Source organism: Haemaphysalis longicornis, unplaced genomic scaffold, assembly GCF_048455015.1.
Source record: "Haemaphysalis longicornis isolate Haplotype H1 unplaced genomic scaffold, Haemaphysalis longicornis Haplotype H1 scaffold_13, whole genome shotgun sequence".
NCBI lineage: Eukaryota > Metazoa > Arthropoda > Arachnida > Ixodida > Ixodidae > Haemaphysalis > Haemaphysalis longicornis.
The window spans coordinates 4,024,675-4,033,109 of record NW_027526233.1 but is presented as its reverse complement, the minus strand read 5'-3'; the positions used below and the strand labels follow the sequence as shown (position 1 = coordinate 4,033,109).

The window sequence follows — 8,435 nt, the reverse complement described above, 5'->3', positions numbered from 1 at the left end:
CAACAGTTTCATAGGGTGCTACGACCGTTAAAGGGGTGCTAAAAAGTATTTCTTCTCGATTGGGGTGTTACCACGGCACCTTATCGTTAGGGTGCCTAAAAGAACGGTGTGTGAATGCAAGCATGCAAAATTGCACAAAAACAGGCTGAATGTTTAAACCGCACATTGCACTATTTCACCGCCCGTTGAGAGAATAAATATGAACTCTCCACATAGACCAGGGGAAAGGCTCTAAAATTGCTGTTCGTAAATTGAACAAAACGTGCTGAATATTTAAATTCCACTCTGCACTAATCTACTTCTTCGAGTGTATCACAAGGTTCGTTTCGATGTCTTGGTGCACGGGAAGGGAAGGCTACAAAATGCCTCTTGTAGTCCTATAAATAAAACTTTTACGCGAGGCATCGGTGTCTTCAACGAAATCGAATTTACCTAAGAATTTGTTCCCGTATTATTATGCCCCGGGCAAAAAGTCCAACAAGACTTTCTTGTTGGGCTCACAGAACGCCTTTGGGGCCAATACGAAGTTCTGTCGGCACTCTATCGTCCCAACAGCGTAGTCTTCCAACAGGGAGTTTAACCGTGATGGCGTTTACCGGCTCGCCAAAACGATAAGTCAACGCCAACAGTCGCCTCGTTCGTAATCAGCGGCGCGAGCGCGCCATCAGACAGAACCGACAGACGCCCTGAAGGTGGTTTTTAGGGCCTAAACAGCAGCGTCTATGTCTGGCATAGACGCTAGACGTCAACGTTTGTGTTCTGAATTTTCCCTTCAGTAAGTAACAGTCAGACGGACGATAACATAACGATGTGAAGATATGCTTTGGCTCATACCACGGCAAGCGCAATCGTTTGTGGCTGCAGCCTCGGTTGCTCTTCGTCCGCAACAAACTGAATCGGCTGTACAGCTTTCTTCCAGGGCGTGTATGCAGGGGTTCTATCTCCCTTTTTTGCGCAGGCCGACGGGGGTGGTCGTGTAAAATGATTTTCGCTCGTCGCTGCCGTAGGGTTGCCACCTTCCCGGTTTTGGACCGGCCCGACCGGTTTTTTAAACAGCGGGCCGGTTGCCGGTCCATATCTAAAACCAGCCGTCATCAGCCGATTTTTTGGCTCTTGTGCCGTGATTATGCCCGTTTTGGCGTTTTATAAGCGTCAATTCAACAACTAAGACGATAAATACGTGTCGACAAGCTGCGCAAAGACACGCGAGCAGAGAAAATACGCGGGCGAGCGCGCTGCCTCAGATGGAGGGGGACCTAAGGGAAGAACAAAATAACGAAATTCTACCGCCGCGGTCAGCAATTGCGGTTACTTTTCAGTGAAGCACATGCAGAGCGATTAACCAAGCTGTCAATCACTTTCAGTACAAACGTTATGTTGATTTCTCTCTAAGAAAACACTACAATAAATGGCACTGCATGTTAAAAAACATGGCGTCTGTTTTCAACACAATCCCCCCCTTCCCTGCAGCATGCAGCAAAATGCAGCATAAACTAGACACAAGCTACAATATTCGTTGACAACTTACGTAAGTATAGAGTTGTTTTAGGCACCTCGAACACCGCCCGCCGACATAGCTGATTGTTAACGCGTCCGTTTACTGTTTTGTAGGTCAATGGTTCGATTCCTCGTCGAACGTGTTTTTTTTTTACGTGAGGGTTTCATTAGATCCTTTTTGAACGACCAGGGTAAGCGCCTGTTCCTTGCTTTCTATCACGCCGACATTTACCGCCCTCTTCCTAAACCCGAAGTAGCTCGTTTTCTCGCACGTTCTCTCTTGAGAAGCCCGCCGTGAAAACAAAACCAAAACAAACCTCTTTACAATATCAGTATATATTCAATTCAATATAGTCAATTACTTTATGTGTATTCACTTTTTGTGTTTAAAAACCTTAACTTTAAGTTATAAACACATTTCAGACTTTGAAAGCAGAAAGATAATTACCAACATTACAGTACTAACACAATTTTCGTCAAACATAGAGGTGCTGCATTTGAAGTCTGGCAACTATCTCTCACTTTTTGTGTGTTTTTTCATGGCGTTTTGTGCCGAGTGGTTGGTGGTGTGATTTAATCTGTTTTATCTATTTCAATCTTAAATCATAGTTATAGAAGCTTTATGGGTGATGTCTACCCTTCCAACCTACGCGTGTGTTGAACATGGGGACCCCGGAAGAACGATCATCGCCGGATAAAATACTGCGCGTCAAAAGTGGATGACATTGCATTAGAACAAAGCGTGTTCGTGTGTCCGCGAGATGAAGACGACAGTGAAGGAGAATTGTACGTTGGAAACATCGTTTTTGCTCGGGTAAGTATGCATTTTTTATTATTCTGTATTTGGTTGGAACGAGTTCTGGTGTTTATGGGTCAGTAATTCGCTAGACCCCCATCTCGTTTGCTCTGAGAGCCTACGTGAGTTAGTATACTTGTTTGGCGCCCAGTCCACCGTTTCCGCAGAAGTCAGCATCAATTTACGCTGAAGCTAGACCTTGGCTAGGATGCTCGCGCTATGGTACACGGCTGCTAATAATTTCACATCACGCAAGGCTCTTTAACACCGGGGCGTTTGTTTATGTGTCTCTCAAACAGTGCCTTTGCGGTTGCAGATCGCAGTCGCAATTTCGCGTGAGTGGCACAACGCTGTGATTAGTCCTCCCTCGTGAATACCCGCGGTATACCAAGAAATAACATGAACAGGAGGTTCCCTGGAAGTGCATGTGAAAACGCGTACACGTGATTCCATGGCTGGCGTCTCGTAGGTGTTGTGAAATCTCTCCCCCCCCCCACACGAATTCCGTGCAGTGCGCTTCGCAGCTATTGCGCTCGCGAGACCGGCGACCGTACGCCTCGCGGTCTTCGGGCCGCGATATGTGTGCTGTTCTCGTGAAGCTCAACAACAGCGTCGTGAAATTGCCGTACTCGCTCGCCAACGCGCCCCGACAGCGTACGCGTCGACCGGGTGCTGACGGAGTTGTGCTGGAAGAAAAGCAGGCAAGAGATGAGGGCGCACGAGGTGTAGTTAAACATGAGAATTTACAAAGTGCAAGGTGGAGAAAATAGTATGCAAGGGCCGGAAACGGCGAGAGAGTTCGGGCCGCGCAGATGAGAATTTACAAAGTGCAAGGGGGAGAAAATAGTATGCTATGGCAGGAAACGGTGAGAGAGTTCGGGCCGCGCGCCAGCGAGTGAGTGCGGTAATTTACGTTGCCGAGCTTCACGAGTCCGGCACGAATATGACGACGCCCGTCTGAGTTCATAGAGGCATAGAATTCACATACGTGCAAATTGAAGGTGAAATGCGCGCATGTGGCCTCGCAGGGAGTTAGCATAGTCTCGGGGTAGTGGGGGAGATTTCACAACGCCTACGAGGCGCCTGCCGATTCTGTCAGAGTAGCTCTCGGGAAGTCTGGGGCTTGATATCAGAGGCATATGTATTGTTTAAATTAGTGCAGAAAATTGAGCCAATTCGCAAGTTCTCATTTTCGCAAAACCGCAGGCTATACAGAGACTAACAAGAAAGCTGTAGGCACTCACTCAACTCGATTTATATTGGAGAATTGAACGTGCAGATACAAGTCAGACATTGAAATTGAGGAGCCTCAACTATCACACACCAGTTCCGATTGAAAGCAAGGGATACAGATGAGCTGCTAGCATGCGTTCCATGCAAATTAGCTCTGTAGCTAGCTTTGCACATATCATGCATACCCCACTCACAGTACCTGCGGGTCTAATAAATACATTCTTACTGTGACCTAAATTTCACTTGGGGTGTTCCGGGAATGTTCTTATTAGTGCCTTGGAGGTTACTGTCTTTAAACGATTAAAAATCTACTTGATGTAAGCATTCGTGCTTTGTGTGTGCTCTTCTTGTATTTCCACAAGTGTCAGCACACTCACAGATTATGCACCTGCAGGTGCTGCTGCTGGCTGTCCTGGGTCAGCTGCCTTCCAGTCCAGTTTCAAAGGCTTTGCCAGGGCCTCCCTTGGCCAACCGACACTGCACCTGCTGTACCCAAGTACTGCCTGGTCTTTCGTTGGTGCTCCGTACGCTTTGCCGCCAGGAATGGTCATTCATCCATCATCTGGCCGCTTGGACCACCCGTTCAGAAGTCAGTGCATTTGCTCGACACATCGGTCCAGGCACTGCTGCCATATCGGTGCACCCACCGATTATGTACTTTCAGGTTAGTTATTGCATGTTGTGGAACCTGCCATGATGTATACCTGTTAGCAGTGCTGTGGCCTCTGATTATTTGAAACATTTTCATGAAGCAGTTCTGTGCGTATGGAGCGTGTCATTGCTTAGCAGAGATATTGAAGAGAATCTGGGGCTGACGACTAAAGGTTAAGAAGAGAAATTGAACTGACTTTGAAGCAAGTATTCTTATGTAATCAAGCCAAGCAAACATATAGGATCTTTCGATATGGTTTTAAACTTGCAATACAAACTGGTCTACTTCAGATCATACTGGTATTAATCATACTATATCGAAAAGTACATCCCGCAGTCTGTAGAATTCTGACAGCGCTTTTTTCGCAGTCTCTCATGACAGGCACTAATCTCAATGGTTGGAAGATAGTCGAGGTAGCACCCGTCTTTAAATCAGGAGATGGTACTTCACCATTAAAAATCCCTAACAAGCACCATATGCAAGGTCGGGAAACATTTCACCCACTCTCAGGTCACTAATTGTTTATAAAATCACAATATCACATTCGAGTATCACCACGGTTTTCACAAGGGTTACTTGGGAAACACAACTTTCAGGATTTGTTCACGATCTACATTGATCCATTGACACAGGCTTACAAACTGCGGTAGTTTTTCTCGATTTTTCTAAAGCATTCAATCGCATTGCACACCACAGACTACTTCTCAAACTTCACCCTAATGTCCTCACTTAAGCAAAAGATTTTCATTCTTCTCAAATGCAGTTTACTTCTAATAACTATATACTTCTTTTTCTCGTGCCACTTTGTTGTCCCCCCAGGCAGGTTGCTTGGTCTATCTTCCATGTTGCATATCCTCCCATGTAGGTCTATTTGCAGATGATGTTGTAATTTATCACACAATTTCTTTCAACTACTACCGTCAATGCTTTCAATCTGATCTTAACACAATTAACTCCTGGTGCTGCAAATGGCTAATGTCGCTTATCTCTAAAACAAAGTGCATGACTTTAACGGTGGCAAGTCTCGGATTGTAAATACTTACTTCATTAACAACAGCCTGATTACCTCTTGAGACAAAGGTGTTTTGGTAGGCCGGTAGGGGAGGGGGGATTGCATGGTGGATTTCAAAAGGTACATCGATTGGGAAAATAAGACGTGTGATTAATATTTTCATTTGCACTCCAAAACTCGCTTTATTTCATATGTTTTAACCCACTGCCGAGGCTAGGGTGGTGTGCTGTGGAGGCGAATGTCGGTTAGATACCGCTTGGTGTAGCCGCTTTTCAGATGGAGGCAACACGTAAAGACGCCCGTGTTTTGAGATTTCGATGCGCACAAAAATACCCAGGTGGTCAAAATTAATGCGAAGCCTTCCCCTACAGCGCTCCCCATATCCCAAGTGTAGCTTTGGCGTGTTAAACCACCGTTTTTTTTTTATGTTTTTGGTATATTACCAGCTGCTGTAGCAGGTGCAACTTAAAGGTAAAATTATACATAATGTTTCCAAGAGCTAAATATAAAGGCCATATTGAAGTGCGTTTATGGGTCTATCTCATAGCAGTAGTGAAAGGTTATATACTCTGGTGCAGGTTAAGAACGGCAATGGCTCATGTGGTGTAATCCAGTGTTTGACGGAATGCCGTGTAGGCAGGTAAAAGCATTATTGCAGTGATGAAGCGTAGGTCACTGACCAAGTCAAGAAAGCTATTCAACGGTTTGTTGCTTGTTCACGGTGACCATGTGTCGTGGAAAACGAAGCTATATATTGGGCATTACGCGGCGCAGTGAGTTTGCATAGATATGGTGCAGATTGCCATCCATTATGTTGATAATGTTGGGCGTCGTCTGAACGATGAGGGACTCGAGCAGTAATCGAGAAGATAGATTGCACTCAGTTGTCAGTAATTTTGTCTTGTTCCAGTCGACCACGTGTCCCGTCCTCTCACGGTGCTCTGCCAGTGGACTTGTTTTTGCATGGCCCTTGTTCACTTCGTTCCAGTGCTGCATTAATCTTCTGTGCAGATTGCCCGTTTCGCCAATGTACACTGATTTGCATTCAGCGCATGGAATCTAATAAACAATACCCGGAAGCTTGGAGCGTGAGAGGGGGTCTTTCACGCTGACAATGTCAGAACATAGCTTGCTAGTGGGCACATGCACGATGTATGCACTGCGTTTCTTGAAAATGTGTGCAAGAGTTTCACCGATGTGTGGGACGTAGGTAATTGCTGCACGTTTTGATGCAGTCCTTGTGGTTGCCTAAAGCATTATATTCAGAAAGAAGCGAAGAGGGCGACTAGCAGGAATCCGCATTGACATTAGCAGGCATAAGCGTCTACAAGGCCTGTGTCAAAACGTGCTGCAATTCTCGTCCTACACATCAATCAAGCTATTGCACGCATTTTCAAGAAACACATTGTGCACATCATTCACGTGCCCATTAGCAAGCTATGTTCTGACATTGTCAGCGTGAAAGACCCCCTCTCATGCTTCAAGCTTCCAGGTGTTGTTTATGTTTTGAACGAAAAAAGGGCCATTTGAAGGTGACACCTCTTTCCTTGCCGATTTCTGATGCCTGATTGTTCAGTTTGTGGGGATAAGTTTAGCAGATTGCTCACATGTCTAACCTGTATTTGTGCTTGAGCAGTCAAACGCTGATGTTAGCAGTGAAGTAGGTGAAAATTGTACTTTGATTGTAGTTGTGTGCAGATTACTTACATTGTGTTAATTCGTAGAAAAGCAAAATTGAGGTAACCCTGCTAACTGTTCCACATTGCAGCATTTTATTATGCAAACGTTAAGGAGTTCAGCTGCTTGTTAAAGGTGAAATAAACAGTGGTACAAAAAGAAGAGCATCTACTAAACAGAAATATCTTCACAATCGCAGGATGCCAATGGTCCGCCTACCAACTTGTGTCCTGCATCGTTGCTGCTGGCTGGAGCGGCTCATGGAACATTTTCCAGCTTCTCAAAGTTTGTGGTCAAGCGCTCCTCCAAGTGAAAGATGCCGCAGAGGGATCTTTTGTTTTAATGCCACAATTTCATGTGCTCAGCAGCTAATTTACTCGTAAGGCTTTTTAAATATTCATCACCCGAGAGGGCATGTTACCTTCGTCTTCGGTGGAATGTGTCTGCACTCGGGTTATTTGTCACAGAAACAAGTGAACCGCGTCGTGAGAGTCATTGAGGCCTTGTTGATTGTGCATGCTTCTGAAATGACATTTTCATTCGGCTGAATACTTTCCAAATATTACGATTTGTGAACAAATTATGGTAAAAGTCATGATTAGTTGTACTACAGTGCAGGAAGGAAATGCCAACATACGTTTTAAGCACCTCTGATATTTCAGATCGTTGGCTGGTGAGCAATAAAAGAAAACTGAAATTTTTTTAAAGTAAAATCAAATATTCGTTGTCACCAGTGCATGACCATAGTAAAAGCTATCTAGTCACCAAATTTAGAATTAAACACGAAATGCCAGGAAAAATAGGGAAATAAACTAGACAACTCGCTACAATAAACCAATTCGTAAAATTCCTCAATGTTTATAAAGTGATGATTCAGGCGGGTTAGTAAAGGTGTCAGTGGGTTTACACACCCAACTTGCAGGGAAGCACATGAGCTCTCAATATTAACATGTTTTTAGTGAAGACCGTCTTCCTTCATTAAGCTGCTTTGCACATTGATGCCAGTCTGATAAATGTAGTCCTGAATTTTTGTTATTCCCTGCCGCGGCGGCCGCTTTTTTGATGGAGGCGAAAAGCAAAAACGCCTGTGTGTACGAGATTTCGGCGCACGATAAACAACCCCAGGTGGTCAAATTTAATCCGGAGCCCTCCACTACGGCGCGCCTCATCGCCTGCGTTGTGTCGGCGCGTTAAAACTAGGGGTGTGCGAATATCAATTTTAATTTCGAAGCTAATTCGAATAATAAAAACAACGTTCGAATCGAATCGAATATTTTTCGAATACCAATACTTATGGTTTTTTGTAAAATTAATGTTTTCAACATCTAGAGACACAAAAACTGCAACTTTATTGCACAACAAATCGCACAAAGTAAAATTAGGAATTACACAATACCATTGCACTCAACAGATTAAGGTCTGCACTCACTTAAATGTTAACATGAAGAAAGGTTAACTGCTCGACATGTTCGGGGAGCAGTGACAACCTCCTGCTCGTCACCACTTCACCAGATATCGAAAACAGCCGCTCACTTGAGACACTAGTAGCTGGCATGCCCGAGCCCGTG

General features: G+C 44.7%; 1 long non-coding RNA gene across 1 annotated transcript; it reads left to right on the top strand.

Moving 5' to 3' along the window:
• The first annotated feature begins 2,052 nt into the window (after nt 1-2,052).
• Nucleotides 2,053-7,900, top strand: LOC144163984 (uncharacterized). Its single transcript, XR_013320979.1, has 3 exons — nt 2,053-2,311; nt 3,921-4,190; nt 7,067-7,900. It is a non-coding gene; the product is annotated as an uncharacterized LOC144163984 (long non-coding RNA).
• The last annotated feature ends 535 nt before the right edge of the window (nt 7,901-8,435 follow it).